The sequence below is a fragment of the Triticum urartu genome, chromosome 3A, assembly GCF_056163025.1.
Source record: "Triticum urartu cultivar PI428250 chromosome 3A, HENAU_Tu73, whole genome shotgun sequence".
In the NCBI taxonomy this organism is placed as follows: domain Eukaryota; kingdom Viridiplantae; phylum Streptophyta; class Magnoliopsida; order Poales; family Poaceae; genus Triticum; species Triticum urartu.
This window is the reverse complement of record NC_141875.1, coordinates 469953681-469976079: the sequence shown is the minus strand read 5'-3', so window position 1 is coordinate 469976079 and position 22399 is coordinate 469953681. Positions and strand designations below refer to the sequence as shown.

Here is a 22399-nt window from a genome sequence, read left to right as displayed (position 1 = left end):
TTGTTTTGTGCAACTCAAACATGCCACAAATGAAGAGTGCATCTTTTTTGTGGGCACATATTTATTTTATGATTTTATGTAGATGGTCATTTAGGGTTTGTGTATGTTTCATATTTGTTTTCCCCTAGCTTTACCTTTGCGTCGCTCTCATTTATGATGGAAGGGAAAATATGACCTCCTTAGTTTGGGTCGCCATGATCAACCAAGAAGTGAAATTTATCATCTTTGACATAATCACACTTTGGCTCGTATCACGATGATCAACCAAGGCAAAAATGACAAGATGAAATTATATGTTGTATGCTCCTTACTTGTATCATGATCCATCAAGGAGTATTTTTGTTGCTCTTAAAACATATTCGCACTTTGGCTTGTATCATGATGATCAGCCAAGGCAAATGTCAAGACGGGGCTATATGGAGAATGCTCCTTGGTTTGTATCACAATGATCAACCAAGGACAAATTTTCTTCTCTTAAATATAAGTGCTCTTTGGCTCGTATCACGATGGTCAGCCAAGGCAAAATATCAAGATGAAGATATATGGAGAATACTCCTTGGCTTGTATCACAATGACCAACCAAGGGCAAATTTTCCTCTCCTAAACATATTCACACTTTGGCTTGTATCATGATGATCAGTCAAGGAAAAATGTCGAGATGAAAATATGTGAGATATGTTCCTTGGTTCGTATCGCGATGATCAACCAAGGATAAATTTTCCTTTCCTGAACATAATTGCACTTTGGCTCGTATCGCGATGATCAGCCAAGTCAAGATGTCAAGATGAGGACACATGGGCATGCTCCTTGGTTTGTATCACAATGACCAACCAAGGAGAAAGATGAACATGATGAGAGATATAGGGAGGAGCAAGAAGATTAGAGGAGGATCGTGATTCCCACCTTGTCTACCTTTCTCAGGCTCCTGACCGGACAACGGCCTTGCAGCAACAGCAGCATATATGTGGATGAGAGCAGCGGCGGCAGCACAACAGCACTAGCGGCAGCACAGCCGAGTGATTAGGAAATGAGATGAGCAGGCAGTGTGCATGTGTGATTGAGAGTAGCAGCAGCGTAGCAGCAGCAGCCTTGGAGGATCGAACCGGCCGCAGACTAGCCCCTCTGGGGGTATTTATAGAAGGGAGCAGTGCAGGGGTTCGCCTGGGGGCACGCCCACGTTTCTGGAGATCGTGGTGATCGTGGGAGCGGACTGCTCCTTTTCTTCAGTTTATTTTCTTAATCACTATTGACCCAAATCGTAAGAGCGCTCGTGGGATCGTGGAGCGGCTAGCTCCTTTCTTTTTTCCCTTTCTTTAGTTAACTCCCCTTTGACCATGCTTTGAACCGGCAAGCTAGTGCTGATGACCTTTGGATATTTGAATGGACGTGTGGGCCTTGGTGTCACTATTCATATGCATGCACTAACTGACTTGTGAGAACTACATGCACGCATATGTGGCCATATTTTTTAATGGGCTAAACTTGATTAACTACTAACGACGCATTAAGGCTTATAGTGAGGGTGTGCGCGTTTAATTATTTTCTCGGCAATTCGAAGTCTAATGTCATATAAGATATGAGATGAGCATGTTCACCGAATATTTTCTAACCAAATACATATGGGTCGATACCCCATTAGAAATGCCATTTATTTATTTATATACCGCGTGTATATTTTGTTAATGCGATATATATTTATGCATTGCAGTGATATTTTACATCATCGACGTGAAAAAACCGACATTTAGAATATGATCGATATTTTGGTAATATTAGTGCCATTGTGACCATTTTTTAAGTTTGCATCGGCCAACTGTCGCCACTGGTAACATGCATGCGTGCTAATTATAATTTCACGAGTAAATGAATTTTGCAGCTATAAGTGACACTTTGTTTATTTATTTATTTATTATGACCGCTATTTCATTCCGAGCTACCCAAAATTCATCATAATCATTTCCTCGGTCTATTCGGGAATTCGTCATTTTTTATATAATTTTCCTTTATCATATTTTAATAATAGATGTCATTCTGTATTTTCTTGGGCGAAATTCCGTGTCGACATGTCCATACACCGAGTCCACGGGTGTTACAGTGCCGCGGCCCCGCCGTCATCCACCTGCGTTGCCGCCGCGGCCTTCTGTCCACCAACGCCACCCCTTTCTCTCTGATTGCGCGGGTGGCCAGATCCGAGCTTTGGCTGCTCCATGCCTCCATCGCGGCAGCAGCAATGCCTCGCCCGGGGTGTGGCCGCGGGGACAAGAGCGGCGACGGAGGTGGGCAGGTGCGTGGCCACCGGCACCCGGCATGCGTGACTAGCGTGAGGTCAGGAAGCAGCGGCGGCAGGCCAGGGTTGGGACGAGCAGTTCAGGGGCGCGGGCCACGGCACCCGGCCTGCCTCCTATGCTGGTCTGCAGCGCGCGGCGCACTGGGGCGCGAGGGCCATCGCGGCGTCCTCGACATCCTCGCGGCTGAGTGCTGACGTGGTCCGACGCGTGCCGTGGTGTGGACGGCCGCGCCCCTCGAGGCCCGACGCGACGCGCGACTACGGCGGCTGTCCGGCACGGGCCGGGGTTGCGACGGCCGCCGCGCACGCTCTTCAGCTTCAAGGACAAAACTCCCCATATGTCGAGCCCGTCTCCGCGGCCGCTCATCTACTGATTCCGCGTCCCCACGTACTGGTGAACGCTCCCTATTTTCCACTTTGCAATGTCGTAACATGTCATGTGTTGGATGATTCTATCAACGCTTGCATGCTTCGCGTAGTTACTGGTATCTGATGCAAGACATCCCGTCACTGCTACAGTATTTGAAGTACAGCAAGGTCAAGTATAATGGGCTAATGGCATCATATACCATTCCATTAATTGAGTAAATTATTGAATTAAGTGAGAATAATAAAATTGAGATGGCAGCTTCTCTCTTGCTTGATAAATTGTTTCTCTTCAGGAATTTGCAAACAATCTTTTCAATAGAATGGGTGGCTAAATAGAATGACGGCATAGACTGAAATTATTGAGTGAAAGCTGTCAAATGTGTGTTCTCTTTCATTTTATTTATGAAATCTGTCATACTATCTGCATCTAATCTGTCATACTACCTTCATAGACTGAATTACATTACTTTGTCAGATGAGAGCTGATGGGGTGGCTCCTATTTCATACCAGGAAAGTAGCAGCACCCTTCAGATCAGCTTACTATCTCCTCAAGACCATGTCATGACTTAGGGATTTGTGCTGCAATAATTATTACCTTGTGCAAGGAGGAAGTTGACATTGATTCAGTTACCGCATCCTATAGACGGTCAGTTTCTATTCTTCTGAGTTCTGCCGCTCCTATTTATATTTATGAACCATCCAGTTATTAATTGAAATAAATTATCTTCGTGGGAATACCCTTTTGCTACATCCCTTATCCTTCTATGATCCTCCCTATTTTGCTGCCATATGGGCTTTTAGAGATTTGATCATAGATTTCATTCTCCATGTGGCATGTATCCTTATTGAAGTTGCACATTTAAAGATACGCAGCACCAACATTTTTAGACACGACTGTTGAAAAACCAACTTGTCAAAAAATTCTTTAGCAGATTGAATATCAAGACTAAGGTCATCAGCACTCTCATAATTTCAGTTTGAACATATTGGAAAGTTTGCATGTTTCCAGAACAATACAAGCATCTAAGAAACACTGCTGTTATTTAGTAGGTATAAGCTACAGTCTGTACATTGTTCCTAATTTTATTGCAATATGTAATGCTTTTTTATTCTTTTGTCAGAATATTTTGAATCATTAGGCAATGAGGGAATCTGAGCTCCCAACCCATGCTCGTGTTGCCAAGGTATGTGGACACAAATCAATCCCGACTGGTTACTTTGTTCCTTGTTATCTGATGTGTCACTTTCTTGCAATTTCAAGCGTGTTCATATTGTTTTCTTATAGAACAAATGCTCCTTGTTGAGTTGCAGTGGAAGCCATCTAGAAAAGAATGCTCTTACTAATGAAGGTCAATTTTGAGTGCTTCACTTCTAGGTCTTGGATTGTTCTTGATAGCATATGTTGTATCAAATTTTTTTGTAGCTATATATGATCCCTCACCGATTAGTATTTCACATTCATTTTCAACATTACTTGCACATCGGTGCATCCTAATGAGGAGGGAGATGTATTTTCATCATTTTTTCCTCCTCCTCATATATTCATAAGAAAGGGACCACCTACCTAACAATAGCAAGTGAGGATCGGTGATGGCGGCTTGACTCAGTTAGATATTGCTTTATTCATTTTATGGTTTGTTCTCTATATGAATTAGTATTTTTCATGGGTTTGCAGCAATGCTTATCCTCTTAACATGGTGGACATTAATTGTTTTTTATAACACAGGTAATTTTTTATCCACTGAACATATGGAATTAACTAAAAGTTCAGATGAAACTTGTACTCTACAGGTGAAAGAGTGACAACATTTGTACATTTCTGGAACTGAAAGGATACATACGACCTGTTGTTTTCCGGTAGGTATGTACAATGGACACCTTGCAAATTTAGAATGCTTAAAGAATGGACACCTACAGGAAAACATTTGTAAACATTGGGATGTTCTGTATTATATAATTTTGGATTCTCTATAAATGTTTTTCTGGAAAGGGCTGGTTTGAAGATTATTCTGACTAACGACACTAGCCGCACCTGGAAAAACATTGCTTGATAGAGTTGAATTCTATGAATCCGATCTTCTTTCTTACTGTAGAGACAACAAGATAGAGCTTGATCGCATTGTTGGATGCATACCACAGGTGCAGGCAATTGTCCCCCTTTGGTGAAATAAAATGAAAGAAAAAAATGCTACTCAATTACATGTCTTTGTTTCAGATTCTTAACCCTAATCCAGAGGCAATGTCAAAGATTGTAACTGAAAATTCAAATGAGAAATTTTTGTACTCATTGAGTAACTACTGTGCACTTTAGGTTAGTTTAAGGGTGTCTTACATATATTCTTCACTCAATCAAAATGCAGTCGCATTCATGAAACTTAAAATCAAGCCCCATTTAATTAAATTGTTTTTTCTTCAAATTTTTCTTGATCTGGAGTTAAGGATCTGTACTAAATCTATTTATGCATTGTATTTCATGTAGCTTTGTGTGCTCGTTTAAACAATTGTTGTTGAAACACCAATTAAATAAGTGAATGTACTTATAAAACTTTTGTTTTATTGAATCTTCTATCAGGGTTGCAGTTAGCATTATTTTTTCAGCATCATTACCAATCAATTGCCTTGTTGCAGGCTGCTGACACAGATATTTCAGCCTTAGTTGAAATTGAGAAAAATAGCAGACATCGCTTTGAGTTCTTCATGGATCTTGTTGGGGATCAGCCTATCTGTGCTTGCACTGCCTGGGCATGTATGAAATCAGGTGGCCGCATTTCACATGCTTTGTCTGTGTATAGTTGTCAACTTCGCCATCCCAACCAGGTTCGTTTCTGTTCTGTATTGATTTCTAAAAGTTGTAATATGACAACAGAAATATTTGAGTTTCTTAAAGATGGATTTCATGAAGTCAGCAATACCCTCGATTTATCCTTTGATGATGACTCTGTTGCTGTCGAACAAGTTCCCTTCCTAGCAACCTAGCTAGTTTTTTGAAAGAGAATAAGTCCAATTCCTGTGAGCCACCAGCTAGATGTCTAAACTTTTAAACTTCTTGCTGGATTTATGAAGAGCTACCACCACATTCCTCTAACTCCTGATGTAAGACTTGTCAATATTATCTTCGAACTCTACTGATTATATGCCTATGCTTCTGACCTATAATTCACATGATGCTATTTTTTCTCCTGGTTCCTAGAATGTTGTTGTGTTCGCTTCTCGTGATGTGGCAATAGAAAATGCTCTTCAATTGTTCTCACCGGCGCTCGCAATTGTTGATGAACATTTGACCAGACACTTGCCCAAGCAATGGTTAACATCTTTAGCAATTGAGGTAACTTGCTTTTGTTCTATATCTTTGTTTATGATCAAGGATCTGGTTGTTCGCCAACACTCACTTTTTTTTTTGGAAACTTCAGGCTAGAACAGATTGTAACCATGCTGAAGGTACAGTTACTGTGATTGAGGCACCACGCCAGTCAGATTTACTGATTGAGTTGATCTGGAAGCTAAAGCCTCAAGTTGTTGTTACTGGGATGGCTCAATTTGAGGCTATCACAAGTGCTGCTTTTGAGAACTTACTAAATGCAACAAAAGATGTTGGCTCCCCGGTTATTCCTGGATATTTCAGAGCATCTAGAGTTGTCTAGTCTGCCAAGCTCTAATGGTGTATTTAAATATCTTGCTGGAAAGACCCTACCTTCCCATGCAGCTATACTGTGTGGTTTAGTAAAGAACCAGGTGCCTACAACTTAAACACAGCATTTAATTCCATTGGTGCATTGTACTGCTATGAATTAAAATTATAAGTTTTGCTCGTAATTGCTTTCTGATTTTGGTTGTAGGTTTACTCTGATCTGAAGTTGCTTTTGCCATATCTGAAGATGCAGCTGTATATAAAGCATTGTCACAAACTATTGAGCTATTAGAAGGCCACATGTCTTTGATCAGCCAGCACTATTGTGGTTGCCTTTTCCATGAGCTTCTGGCATTTCAAATTGCTGACCGGCATCCACAGCAGGAGGTAAACATGCTTAGGTCCAAATCTGCCTCATCCATAACCCATCCATACTAATTCTTTGTAATGGTTAGTGAACATTCCTCTTACTCCCTTAGTGTAAATCAGGTAGTTCTTAAATCTTCTACTAGTTGGGTAGTACCTACTATTGTGTGGTAGGATGCTTTATTGTGTTTTTCAATGATTTTGTATAATTGTGAGCAAGGTAATAACGCATCCAGAGCACAAGGATATTTGGTGGCCTTATTAGTTTCCTTAACTTGTTATCTTATTTATCCCTTGCTCTTTTTCAGAGGCACCGGCAGAAGTGATACCTCAGCAGATGATAGGGTTTTCTGATCCAGCTATGTCTACCGTAAAGGCAGCTGAAACTTTCATTCATGATTCAAATGAATCAGTGTCACTCATATGGATTTAGATCGCAGCTTTCTGCCAGTACCTTCTGCAGTGAATGCCTGTGCCTTTGAAAGTTTTGTCAGGTGAAACATCACTGATTCTGAGACCGATGTTCATTCCAGCATCCAGCAGCTGGTGAAAGATAGCTATGGTTTATCGGTAGATGGTTGTTCTGAAATTATCTATTATCGGACTGATGAACTATGTAATAATTACGTATTATTCATGTTTTACTTGACATGAGTTTGATATATGGGTTTTTTACATCTGTGCCCATGGTTCCTTAGATCTACTCATTCATCCCCACGCTCTTAACTTTTGCTCAGTTTTTCCCACTCCCTTGCCCGAAACCCTCAGAACAGGTCACAACAGACGTTGTCGTCGGGTCAGTGCTTTGACCGTTAACTCTGACGAGTGGGGCCGCGTTGGGTGGTGTCGTTGTTCGACCGTTGGTCCGTGGTTTCATTTGGCCGCCCCTTGCATTAAACGCCTGCGCGCGCCGCCACGACAGAATCCTGCTATGCATGCACCCAACAAGCCTGCCTGCATGCGTCGATGCGCGTCGCCACGATGCGGCGACCGAGCTTGCATGCGCCAATGCATGCCGCCATGATGCACTGACTGAGCCGCTTTCGTGCACGCCAGCCGCCACGGATGCAGCGACGGTCGCTGCCGCTGGTCCTCTCTTCTCGCACACTTGTCTCCTTGATTTAGAGCATCATTTTTTACGATCAGTTGCAGCCTTTTCGATCCACTCGCATCTTAACCCGTTTTGCTACGACAAATAAATTGAACAAATATGTTTTATATTTTTGTGGCTGCATGCACTAGTTAGGTGGCTACATATTTGTGGTTTGTGTAAAAAAAGAAGGGTTCGTTGTGGCTGCATGCACTAGGTGGTTACTAACAAAGTGAGCCCTCTAAGAAAACAATCAACAAATATGTAGATAGGGCCAACAAGCCCATAGCACGATCACATAGTTGAAACTAGGAAGAACTTCATAATAGAATAGATAGAAAACTTAATAATATAACTTAATAAAAGGGCCAACAAGCCCATAACATCTCCAACATAGTTCAATTACAACTTAACATAACATAGACTAAAAGAAAAAGAAAAATAGATAGAGGGTTTGTCCTCTGGGCGCCCTTCACTACTCCTCTGGGGCGTTATCAATGGGGTGCGGAAGAGTGTGCATGCGCGACGCGGTGGGGAAGATGTTGTACTCCGTGAACATGTTGTGGGTGCTGAAAGCGATGAACTCGCAGCCACACCAAAACACCCGGCCGAGGAGGTAGAAGGCATTGAATGTGTTGGTGAAGTGGGCAAGGAGAGCAATCACCACCCCGTTTTGGATGACCTCCTCGACACGGAACATCTTTGGAGATCCCCACGGGAGCTGGTGGGAGCCGGACACGAGGAAGAACTCGGTGAAGTTCCTTGCGGTCCTCCACCTTGATATCGCCCACACACGTATTGTGCGCTCAACGTACACGCCAGGAAGGTAGAGCCTCTCCGGCACGGTGGGTGGGAAGTGGTAGGTTGGTCCGGTGTACTGCATGGCTGAGGATGTGCTAGAAGAAGAAGAAGTGGTCAAAGAGCAAGAAGGGCAGATGGCAGAGAGGATGGGAGATGGATGAGGGATGGCAGAGGCAGAGGATGGCTTAAATAGCCGTAGTGCTACGTGTTATTTGGCCGTGGCAATAATGGGGTTAAATGTGAAGTAGCCTGTTTTCAAATCCATTGTAGCATCGGGAGTGTACACGCGTGGGAAACAGTGGTTTAAAAAGAAGAAGAAAAAGAAGCTAATTGCACACGTGGGAATCCGTGGTCATATATATTATATGAACAAAAAGAGACAATTTTTGAATAGTTTGTGGCCATTTTACATGATAAAAATAAATTTGGCCCTTAAAAATTTGGTCATTTTGCATTTGTATAGAACAAAAAGAACTAAATTTTGCTACGCAATGTGAGTTGATTTCAAACGATGCAAACAAACAGAGCCAGCACGTTCATAAAAAACAAAGCAAACGCTGTAAAAAAAGACGCAATTCGATGGCCCAACCAGAGCTTGGTTTCCTTTTAGATCCAACAACAACATTTTTTTCGCGTAGTCAGTGGTGGGCGAGCAGCCGAGCACAACCAATAGGATAGTCTCTCGCGGATCGCCCCACGATCCAACAATGCGGAGCCGTCCTTGTGATCCAACGGCGCGGAGCCTGCACGCAGCCTGCCCACCTAATTCCTTTTAGAAGACCAGATCTGAGGGTTGTCGCTTGGCATCAGGGTATGATTGGACGGCTGACGTTGGGAGCTAGGGTTAGGCGAAACCCCGCGGGGTTTAGAGGGGTTTTGAGCTGGTCAACGGGGTTTCGAAGGCTTTAACTGAGCATGACTAATTTAAAAAATAAAAAAAATGTGAAACCTTCGTCGTTCGTCGTTTTATAAGACACACTAACGAGAAAAAAATACTAAACTTGGTCTATGGTCATTTTCATGAAAAAAAACCCTAGTTAGCATGATCGAGGTCAAATGAGCACCATTAATTTAAAAGAAATAAGAAAAATATAAAACATGCGCACAATGTTGTCTTATGTGACATGTTACCAACCAAAAATCATAAACTTGGTCTATGGTCATTTTTATGTGAAAACCTTCACACATATGAGCTATCACGTACATGATTTCATAGAGTTCAAGAAGATGAGGTAGGGTTATCTTCTATTTTTAATTTTTTTAAAAAAAATCAAAAAAATCACCAAATCTTTATTTCAAAGTGAATAAGAAGGATCTGAACTTAATTTTCCATTTTCATATTTTAAACGTGTTTTTATTGTTTTTATATTAAAGCATATGTTTTCAAAAGAAAATGTAAAAATATGAAGATTAATTCAAAAAATAGGGAGACTTTGAATCTACACTATGGAAAGTAAATATGTGTTAATAAAAAAACATTTGGCTCATTTAGAGTAGGTCCAAAAAACTTGATTACAAATGGGTTGTTTACCCTAGCCTGGGAGCTCATTTCTCAAATTCAAATTTATTTGACCTCCTCTAAATCACTTCAAATTTTGCACACATAATCTCCTACACAAACATAGATAGTTTGCCAAGGTTTTATTTGTTTTTGCATTTTCTTGAATTTATAATGTCCAGTTGCATGTCAGTTGAAAATATCGGATAATGAAACATGCTGGTGGGAAAAAGCATGCATTTGATTTGATTAATAAACATGAGACAAATAATTAGGATAATACTCCTTTATGATCTGTGAAAAAACAACATGTGTGATCACTGAAGCAACACTGGAATAACATGTGTGATCAGTGAAGCAACACTGAAACAACATGTGTGATCATTGCAACACCTAAAATCATAGTTCACAACATCTAAACATAACTAACCATACACCACAGGCAAATTTAAGGACAGACAAATATAGATAGCATAATACATTACTAGCATCACCATAGATTCAGTTCAACAAACCATAAACAGCCAGATTCAATTCAACAAACCAAAAGTAACCCAACAGATAAAGATAAAGATTCAGTTCATCACAGCATCACATCATCACATCACGCCGGAGTCATGGCCTTCACGAGGGCGGCATGCTGCCCCCTGATCATGTAGTCCTCCCCGTGAATCGCTACATCCTCTACATGAGACAGAAGGTGGTCGAAGCGGCCATCCCTTGGCTTTGGCTTGGTGGTGCAGTAGGGGCAGTGCCACTTCTTGGTCTTGCGGTTGTAGAAGGAAGCAACTCCCTTGGCCTTGATCTTCACCATCTCCTTGGTTGTGAAGGACGCGACGTTGCCCTTGTACACTTCTTCTCCAGAATCATACTTCACACATGAATGAGTTACATTAATACATTATAGATTCATGGATACACCATGTCAAAGGAACTAAATGAACAATCTAAATTTCAAGTAGGCTTACCTCATATTCTTAGTCATCACTTTCGTCTGGATCATACGTGTTGTACTGGGCCAACTTCCTCTTTCTACCCCCCTGTTGGGGAACGTAGTAATTTCAAAAATTTCCTACGCACACACAGGATCATGGTGATGCATAGCAACGAGAGGGGAGAGTGTTGTCTACGTACCCTCGTAGACCGTTTGCGGAAGCGTTATATCAACGCGGTTGATGTAGTCGTACGTCTTCACGATCCGACCGATCCAAGTACCGAAAGTACGGCACCTCCGAGTTCTGCACACGTTTGGCTCGGTGAAGTCCTCGCCTTCTCGATCCAGCAAGAGGGGCGAAGTAATAAATGAGTTCCGGCAGCACGACGGCGTGGTGACGGTGTTGGTGAAGAACAATCTCCGCAGGGCTTCACCTAAGCACTACGAAAACTATGACGGAGGATAAACTAGAGGGGACGGGGTTGCCGGCACACCACTTGGTGTTTCTTGATGTGTCTTGGGTGCAAGCCCTGCCCCTCTATTTATATGTTGAGCCTTGGTGTCGAAACTTGGAGTAAAAGCCTCCACAAAGTCGGTTTCACCTGAAAGGCAAGAGTCCTTCTCGGACTCTAGGGCCAGATGCTAGGGTTCCCAGCGTCTGGACCCAGACGCCAGAGACCCTGGCGTCTGGCCCCTGGACTGCGCAAAACTTCCTTTTGCGCTTTCCAAAAACCTCGTGGGCTTTCCCCTTTGGCCCAGATAAAGTGTTCTCGTGCCCAAACATTTCGCGAAACATCCGGAACCCCTTCCGGTGAATTCCGGAACCCTGCCCCTCTATTTATATGTTGAGTCTTGGGGTCGAAACTTGGAGTAAAATCCTCCACAAAGTCGGTTTCACCCGAAAGGCAAGATTCCTTCTTAGACTCCAGGGCCAGACGCCATGGTTCCCGGCGTCTGGACCCAGACGCCAGGGACTCTGGCGTCTGGCCCCTGGACTCCGCAAAACTTCCTTTTGCGCTTTCCAAAAACCTCGTGGGCTTTCCCCTTTGGCCCAGATAAAGTGTTCTCGTGCCCAAACATTTCGGGAAACATCTGGAACCCCTTCCGGTGAATTCCGGAACCCTTCTGGAGATCAAATACTACTATCCACATATAAATCTTTACTTCCGGACCATTCCGGAGTTCCTCGTCATATCCGTGATCTCATCCGAAACTCCAAACAACATTCGGTCACCAACATACATAACTCATAGTACTATATCGTCAACGAACGTTAAGCGTGCGGACCCTACGGGTTCGAGAACTATGTAGACATGACCGAGACACCTCTATGGTCAATAACCAATAGCGGGACCTGGATGCCCATATTGGCTCCTACATATTCTACGAAGATCTTTATCGGTCAGACCGCATAACAACATACGTTGTTCCCTTTGTCATCGGTGTTGGGGAACGTAGCAGAAATTCAAAATTTTCCTACGTGTCACCAAGATCTATCTATGGAGAAACCAGCAACGAGGGGAAGGAGAGTGCATCTACATACCCTTGTAGATCGCTAAGCGGAAGCGTTCAAGTGAACGGGGTTGATGGAGTCGTACTCGTCGTGATCCAAATCACCGGAGATCCTAGTGCCGAACGGACGACACCTCCGCGTTCAACACACGTACAACCCGACGACGTCTCCCATGCCTTGATCCAGCAAGGAGAGAGGGAGAGGTTGAGGAAGACTCCATCCAGCAGCAGCACAACGGCGTGGTGGTGATGGAGGAGCGTGGCAATCCTGCAGGGCTTCGCCAAGCACCGCAGAAGAGGAGGAAGAGGTGTTGGAGAGAGAGAAGGAGGCAACCAAAGGCATGGATGAAAAGCCCTCCTTCCCCCACTATATATAGGAGGGCCAAGGGGGGGCGCCGGCCCTAGGAGATCCAATCTCCTAGGGGGGGGGGGCAGCCAGGGAGGTTTCCCTCCCCCCCAAGGCACCTAGGAGGTGCCTTCCACTATTGGGACTCTTCCCTTTTGTGAAACCCTAGGCGCATGGGCCCCTTGGGGCTGGTGCCCTTGGCCCATGTAGGCCAAGGCGCACCCCCTATAGCCCATGTGGCCCCCCCGGGGCAGGTGGCCCCACCCGGTGGGCCCCCGGGACCCTTCCGGTGGTCCCGATACAATACCGATAACCCCGAAACTTGTCCCGATGGCCGAAATGGCACTTCCTATATATAATTCTTTACCTCCGGACCATTCCGGAACTCCTCGTGACGTCCGGGATCTCATCCGGGACTCCGAACAACATTCGGTAACCACATACAAACTTCCTTTATAACCCTAGCGTCATCGAACCTTAAGTGTGTAGACCCTACGGGTTCGGGAGACATGCAGACATGACCGAGACGTTCTGCGGTCAATAACCAACAGCGGGATCTGGATACCCATGTTGGCTCCCACATGTTCCACGATGATCTCATCGGATGAACCACGATGTCAAGGACTTAATCAATCCCGTATACAATTTCCTTTGTCTAGCGGTACGATACTTGCCCGAGATTCGATCGTCGGTATATCGATACCTTGTTCAATCTCGTTACCGGCAAGTCTCTTTACTCATTCCGTAACACATCATCCCGTGATCAACTCCTTGATCACATTGTGCACATTATGATGATGTCCTACCGAGTGGGTCCAGAGATACCTCTCCGTCACACGGAGTGACAAATCCCAGTCTCGATTCGTGCCAACCCAACAGACACTTTCGGAGATACCCGTAGTGTACCTTTATAGCCACCCAGTTACGTTGTGACGTTTGGCACACCCAAAGCACTTCTACGGCATCCGGGAGTTGCACAATCTCATGGTCTAAAGGAAATGATACTTCACATTAGAAAAGCTTTAGCATACGAACTACACGATCTTTGTGCTAGGCTTAGGATTGGGTCTTGTCCATCACATCATTCTCCTAATGATGTGATCCCGTTATCAATGACATCCAATGTCCATGGTCAGGAAACCGTAACCATCTATTGATCAACGAGCTAGTCAACTAGAGGCTTACTAGGGACATGGTGTTGTCTATGTATCCACACATGTATCTGAGTTTCCTATCAATACAATTATAGCATGGATAATAAACGATTATCATGAACAAGGAAATATAATAATAATCAATTTATTATTGCCTCTAGGGCATATTTCCAACAGTCTCCCACTTGCACTAGAGTCAATAATCCAGTTCACATCGCTATGTGATTAACACTCAAGGTCACATCCCCATGTGACTAACACCCAAAGAGTTTACTAGAGTCAATAATCTAGTTCACATTACCATGTGATTAACACTCGATGAGTTCTGGGTTTGAACATGTTATGCTTGTGAGAGATGTTATAGTCAACGGGTCTGAACCTTTCAGATCCGTATGTACTTTGCAAATCTCTATGTCATCTTGTAGATGCAGCTACTACGCTATATTTGGAGCCATTTCAAATAACTGTTCTACTATACGAATCCAGTTTACTACTCAGAATAATCTGGATTAGTGTCAAAGTTTGCATCGGCGTAACCCTTTACGACGAACTCTTTTACCACCTCCATAATCGAGAAAATTCCTTAGTCCACTAGTTACTAAGGATAACTTTGACCGCTGTCCTGTGATCCATTCTTAGATCACTCTTGTACCCCTTGACTGACTCATGGCAAGGCACATTTCAGGTGCGGTACACAGCATAGCATACTGTAGAGCCTATGTCTTAAGCATAGGGGACAACCTTCGTCCTTTCTCTTTATTCTGCCGTGGTCGAGCTTTAAGTCTTAACTTCATACCTTACAACTCAGGCAAGAACTCCTTCTTTGACTGATCCATCTTGAACACCTTCAAGATCATGTCAAGGTATGTGCTCATTTGAAAGTACCATTAAGCGTTTTGATCTATTCTTATAGATCTTGATGCTCAATGTTCAAGTAGCTTAATCCAGGCTTTCCATTGAAAAACACTTTCCAAATAACCCTATATGCTTTACAGAAATTCTACATCATTTCTGATTAACAACATGTCAACAACATATATTCATCAGAAATTCTATAGTGCTCCCACTCACTTCTTTGGAAATACAAGTTTCTCATAAACTTTGTATAAACCCAAAATCTTTGATCATCATCAAAGCATACATTCCAACTCCGAGATGCTTACTCCAGTCCTCAGAAGGATTGCTGGAGCTTTGCATACTTATTAGCATCTTTCAGGATTGACAAAACCTTCCGGTTTGTGTCACATACAACCTTTCATCAAGAAAATCACGAGGAAACAATGTTTTGACATCCTATCCGCAAGATTTCATAAATAATGCAGTAATCGCTAATATAATTCCAACAGACTCTTAGCATCGCTACGAGTGAGAAAGTCTCATCATAGTCAACTCCTTGAACTTGTCGGAAAAAATCTTAATGACAAGTTGAGCTTTCTTAATGGTGATACTTACCATAATTGTCCGTCTTCCTTTTAAAATCCATATGTACCTAACAGCCTTACGACCATCAAGTAGTTCTTCCAAAGTCTACACTTTGTTTTCATACATGGATCCTCTCTCGGATTTTATGGCCTCGAGCCATTTATCGGAATCCGGGCCCACCATCGCTTCTCCATAGCTCGTAGGTTCATTGTTGTCTAGCAACATGACTTCCAAGACAGGATTACGTACCACTCTGAAGTAGTACGCATCCTTGCCATCCCACGAGGTTTGGTAGTGACTTGATCTGAAGTTTCATGATCACTATCATAAGCTTCCACTTCAATTGGTGTAGGTGCCACAGGAACAACTTCCTGTGCCCTGCCACACACTAGTTGAAGAGACGGTTTAATAACCTCATCAAGTCTCCACCATCCTCTGTTGGGGAACGTTGCAGAAAACAAAATTTTCCTACTCGTTTCACCAAGATCCATCTAGGAGTTCATCTAGCAACGAGACATCGGATGCATCTACATACCTTTGTAGATCGCGTGCGGAAGCGTTCAAAGAATGGTGATGATGTAGTCGAACACGACGTGATCCAAATCACCGATGACCAAGCGCCGAACGGACGGCACCTCCGCGTTCAACACACGTACGGGACGGGAGACGTCTCCTCCTTCTTGATCCAGCAAGGGAAAAGGAGAGGTTGATGAAGATCCAGCAGCACGACGGCGTGGTGGTGGATGCAGGGCGTCGCAGTAGCAGGGCTTCGCCTATACTACGAGAGAGAGACGTAACGGGGAGAGAGGGAGGCGCCAGGGGCTGGTGTATGAAGTCCCTCCTCTCCCCCACTATATATAGGGGTGATAGGGGGGGCGCCGGCCCTAGGAGATGGAATCTCCTAGGGGGGCGGCGGCCAAGGGTGGGGGGCTTGCCCCCCAAGCAAGGGGGCGCCCCCTTTAGGGTTTCCCCTCAAGCCTAGCCGCATGGGCCCTAGGGGAGTGGCGCCCCAGCCCACTTTGGGCTGGGTTCCCTCCCACTTCAGCCCATGGGGCCCCCCGGGATAGGTGGCCCCACCCGGTGGACCCCCGGGACCCTTCCGGTGGTCCCGGTACAATACCGGTGACCCCGAAACTTGTCCCGATGGCCGAAACAGCACTTCCTATATATAATTCTTTACCTCCGGACCATTCCGGAACTCCTCGTGACATCCGGTATCTCATCCGGGACTCCGAACAACATTCGGGTTACTGCATATACATATCTTCACAACCCTAGCGTCACCGAACCTTAAGTGTGTAGACCCTACGGGTTCGGGAGACAAGCAGACATGACCGAGACGACTCTCCGGTCAATAACCAACAGCGGGATCTGGATACCCATGTTGGCTCCCACATGCTCCACGATGATCTCATCGGATGAACCATGATGTCGAGGATTCAATCAACCCCGTATGCAATTCCCTTTGTCAATCGATATGTTACTTGCCCGAGATTCGATCGTCGGTATCCCAATACCTCGTTCAATCTCGTTACCGGCAAGTCACTTTACTCGTACCGTAATGCATGATCCCGTGACCAGACACTTGGTCACTTTGAGCTCATTATGATGATGCATTACCGAGTGGGCCCAGTGATACCTCTCCGTCATACGGAGTGACAAATCCCAGTCTTGATCCATGTCAACCCAACAGACACTTTCGGAGATACCCGTAGTCTACCTTTATAGTCACCCAGTTACGTTGTGACGTTTGGTACACCCAAAGCACTCCTACGGTATCCGGGAGTTACACGATCTCATGGTCTAAGGAAAAGATACTTGACATTGGAAAAACTCTAGCAAACGAACTATACGATCTTGTGCTATGTTTAGGATTGGGTCTTGTCCATCACATCATTCTCCTAATGATGTGATCTCGTTATCAATGACATCCAATGTCCATAGTCAGGAAACCATGACTATCTGTTGATCAACGAGCTAGTCAACTAGAGGCTTACTAGGGACATGTTGGTGTCTATTATTCACACATGTATTACGATTTCGGGATAACACAATTATAGCATGAATAAAGACAATTATCATGAATAAGGAAATATAATAATAATGCTTTTATTATTGCCTCTAGGGCATATTTCCAACATCCTCCCACTTGCACTAGAGTCAATAATCTAGTTACATTGTGATGAATCGAACACCCATGGAATTCTGGTGTTGATCATGTTTTGCTCTAGGGAGAGGTTTAGTCAACGGATCTGCTACATTCAGGTCCGTATGTACTTTACAAATATCTATGTCTCCATCTTGAACATTTTCACGAATGGAGTTGAAGCGACGCTTGATGTGCCTTGTCTTCTTGTGAAACCTGGGCTCCTTGGCAAGTGCAATAGCTCCAGTGTTGTCACAGAAAAGTTTGATTGGCCCCGACGCATTGGGTATGACTCCTAGGTCGGTGATGAACTCCTTCACCCATATTGCTTCATGTGCTGCCTCCGAGGCTGCCATGTACTCCGCTTCACATGTAGATCCCGCCACGACGCTTTGCTTGCAACTGCACCAGCTTACTGCCCCACCATTCAAAATATACACATATCCGGTTTGTGACTTAGAGTCATCCAGATCTGTGTCGAAGCTAGCGTCGACGTAACCCTTTACGACGAGCTCTTCGTCACCTCCATAAACGAGAAACATTTCCTTAGTCCTTTTCAGGTACTTCAGGATATTCTTGACCGCTGTCCAGTGTTCCTTGCCGGGATTACTTTGGTACCTTCCTACCAAACTTACGGCAAGGTTTACATCAGGTCTGGTACACAGCATGGCATACATAATAGAACCTATGGCTGATGCATAGGGGATGACGCTCATCTCTTCTATATCTTCTGCTGTGGTCAGACATTGAGCTGAGCTCAATTTCATACCTTGTAACACAGGCAAGAACCCCTTCTTAGATTGATCCATATTGAACTTCTTCAATATCTTATCAAGGTATGTGCTTTGTGAAAGACCTATGAGGCGTCTCGATCTATCTCTATAGATTTTGATGCCTAATATATAAGCAGCTTCTCCAAGGTTCTTCATTGAAAAACTCTTATTCAAGTAGGCCTTGATGCTGTCCAAGAGTTCTATATCATTTCCCATCAATAGTATGTCATCCACATATAATATGAGAAATGCTACAGAGCTCCCACTCACTTTCTTGTAAACGCAGGCTTCTCCATAAGTCTGCGTAAACCCAAACGCTTTGATCATCTCATCAAAGCGAATGTTCCAACTCCGAGATGCTTGCACCAGCCCATAAATCGAGCGTTGGAGCTTGCACACCTTGTCAGCATTCTTAGGATCGACAAAACCTTCCGGCTGCATCATATACAATTCTTCCTTAAGGAAACCATTAAGGAATGCCGTTTTGACGTCCATTTGCCATATCTCATAATCGTAGAATGCGGCAATTGCCAACATGATTCGGACGGACTTTAGCTTCGCTACCGGTGAGAAAGTCTCATCGTAGTCAACCCCTTGAACTTGTCGATAACCCTTAGCGACAAGTCGAGCTTTATAGATGGTCACATTACCATCCGCGTCTGTCTTCTTCTTAAAGATCCATTTATTTTCTATGGCTCGCCGTTCAACGGGAAAGTCAGTCAAAGTCCATACTTCATTTTCATACATGGATCCTATCTCGGATTTCATGGCTTCTAGCCATTTGTCGGAATCCAGGCCCGCCATCGCTTCTTCATAGTTCGAAGGTTCACCGTTGTCTAACAACACGATTTCCAAGACAGGGTTGCCGTACCACTCTGGTGCGGAACGTGTCCTTGTGGACCTTCGAATTTCAGTAGGAGCTTGATCAGAAGTATCTTGATCATTATCATTAACTTCCTCTCTAGTCGTTGCAGGCACCTCAGGAACATTTTCTTGAGTTGCGCCATTTTCCGGTTCAAGAGGTAATACTTCATCAAGCTCTACTTTCCTCCCACTTACTTCTTTCAAGAGAAACTCTTTCTCTAGAAAGGACCCATTCTTGGCAACAAAGATCTTGCCTTCGGATCTGAGGTAGAAGGTGTACCCAATAGTTTCTTTTGGGTATCCTATGAAGACGCATTTTTCCGACTTGGGTTCGAGCTTTTCAGGTTGAAGTTTCTTGACATAAGCATCGCATCCCCAAACTTTTAGAAACGATAGCTTAGGTTTCTTCCCAAACCATAATTCATACGGTGTCGTCTCAACGGATTTCGACGGAGCCCTATTTAAAGTGAAGGCGGCAGTCTCTAAAGCATAGCCCCAAAAAGATAGCGGTAAATCGGTAAGAGACATCATAGATCGCACCATATCTAATAGAGTGTGATTACGACGTTCGGACACACCGTTACGCTGAGGTGTTCCAGGTGGCGTGAGTTGTGAAACTATTCCACATTTTCTTAAGTGTGTGCCAAATTCGTGACTCAAGTATTCTCCTCCACGATCTGATCGTAGAAACTTGATTTTCCTGTCACGTTGATTTTCAACCTCACTCTGAAATTCCTTGAACTTTTCAAAGGTTTCAGACTTGTGTTTCATTAAGTAGATATACCCATATCTACTTAAATCATCAGTGAGCGTGAGAACATAACGATAGCCACCGCGAGCCTCAACACTCATTGGACCGCACACATCAGTATGTATGATTTCCAATAAGTTGGTTGCTCGCTCCATTGTTCCTGAGAACGGAGTCTTGGTCATCTTACCCATGAGGCATGGTTCGCACGTGTCAAATGATTCATAATCAAGAGACTCTAAAAGTCCATCTGCATGGAGCTTCTTCATGCATTTGACACCTATGTGACCAAGGCGGCAGTGCCACAAGTATGTGGGACTATCATTATCAACCTTACATCTTTTGGTACTCACATTATGAACATGTGTAGTATTATGTTCGAGATTCATAAAGAATAAACCATTCACCATAGGAGCATGACCATAAAACATATCTCTCATATAAATAGAACAACCATTATTCTCGGATTTAAATGAGTAGCCATCTCGAATTAAACGAGATCCCGATACAATGTTCATGCTCAAAGCTGGCACTAAATAACAATTATTAAGGTTTAAAACTAATCCCGAAGGTAGATATAGAGGTAGCGTGCCGACGGCGATCACATTGACCTTGGAACCATTCCCGACGCGCATCGTCACCTCGTCCTTTGCCAGTTTCCGCTTATTCCGCAGCCCCTGCTTTGAGTTACAAATGTGAGCAACTGCACCGGTATCAAATACCCAGGAGCTACTACGGACACTAGTAAGGTACACATCAATTACATGTATATCACATATACCTTTTGTTTTGCCGGCCTTCTTGTCTGCTAAGTATTTAGGGCAGTTCCGCTTCCAGTGACCGCTTCCCTTGCAATAAGAGCACTCAGTCTCGGGCTTGGGTCCATTCTTTGGCTTCTTCTCGGCAGCTTGCTTGCCGGGCGCGGCAACCTCCTTGCCGTCCTTCTTGAAGTTCTTTTTACCCTTGCCTTTCTTGAACTTAGTGGCTTTATTGACCATCAACACTTGATGTTCCTTCTTGACTTCTACTTCCGCTGATTTAAGCATTGAGAACAACCCAGGAATGGTCTTTTGCATCCCCTGCATGTTGAAGTTCATCACAAAGCTCTTGTAGCTTGGTGGAAGCGACTGGAGGATTCTGTCAATGACCGCATCATCCGGGAGATTAACTCCCAGCTGAGACAAGCGGTTATGTAACCCAGACATAGTGAGTATGTGCTCACTGACAGAACTATTTTCCTCCATCTTACAGCTAAAGAACTTATCGGAGACTTCATATCTCTCGATCCGGGCATGAGCTTGAAAAACCATTTTCAGCTCTTCGAACATCTCATATGCTCCATGTCTCTCAAAACGCTTTTGGAGCCCCGGCTCTAAGCTGTAAAGCATGCCGCACTGAACGAGGGAGTAGTCGTCAACACGTGTCTGCCAAGCGTTCATAATGTCTTGGTTCTGTGGGACGGGAGCTTCACCTAGCGGTGCTTGTAGGACATAATCTTTCTTGGCAGCTATGAGGATTATCCTCAGGTTCCGGACCCAGTCCGTATAGTTGCTGCCATCGTCTTTCAGCTTGGTTTTCTCTAGGAACGCGTTGAAGTTGAGGACTACGTGGGCCATTTGATCTACAAGACATATTGTAAAATATTTTAGACTAAGTTCATGATAATTAAGTTCATCTAATCAAATTATTAATGAACTCCCACTTAGATTAGACATCCCTCTAGTCATCTAAGTATTACATGATCCGAGTTAACTAGGCCGTGTCCGATCATCACGTGAGACGGACTAGTTAACATCGGTGAACATCTTCATGTTGATCGTATCTTCTATACGACTCATGCTCGACCTTTCGGTCTTCTGTGTTCCGAGGCCATGTCTGTACATGCTAGGCTCGTCAAGTCAACCTAAGTGTTTGCATGTGTAAATCTGTCTTACACCCGTTGTATGTGAACGTCTGAATAAAACACCCGATCATCACGTGGTGTTTTGAAACAGCGAACTATCGCAACGGTGCACAGTTAGGGGGAACACTTCTTGAAATTATTACGAGGGATCATCCTATTTACTACCGTCGTTCTAAGTAAACAAGATGCAAAACATGATAAACATCACATGCAATCAAATAATAAACATGACATGATATGGCCAATATCACATAGCTCCTTTGATCTCCATCTTGGGGCTCCATGATCATCTTGTCACCGGCTTGACACCATGATCTCCATCATCATGATCTCCATCATCGTGTCTCCATGAAGTTGCTCGCCAACTATTACTTCTACTACTATGGCTAACGCCTTTAGCACTAAAGTAAAGTAATTTACATGGCGTTTCTTAATGACACGCAGGTCATATAAAAGAATAAAGACAACTCCTATGGCTCCTGCCGGTTGTCATACTCATCGACATGCAAGTCGTGATTTCTATTACAATAGCATGAACATCTCATACATCACATATA

At 43.9% G+C, this 22399-nt stretch overlaps 1 pseudogene across 1 annotated transcript; it reads left to right on the top strand.

Moving 5' to 3' along the window:
* Positions 1-2230: 2230 nt before the first annotated feature.
* On the top strand, positions 2231-6977 carry LOC125546878 (methionine S-methyltransferase-like; annotated as a pseudogene). The gene is made up of 8 exons (XR_015599314.1): positions 2231-2284; positions 2331-2675; positions 2767-2829; positions 5286-5750; positions 5848-5982; positions 6068-6389; positions 6494-6672; positions 6960-6977. The product of XR_015599314.1 is annotated as a methionine S-methyltransferase-like (transcript).
* Positions 6978-22399: the final 15422 nt, after the last annotated feature.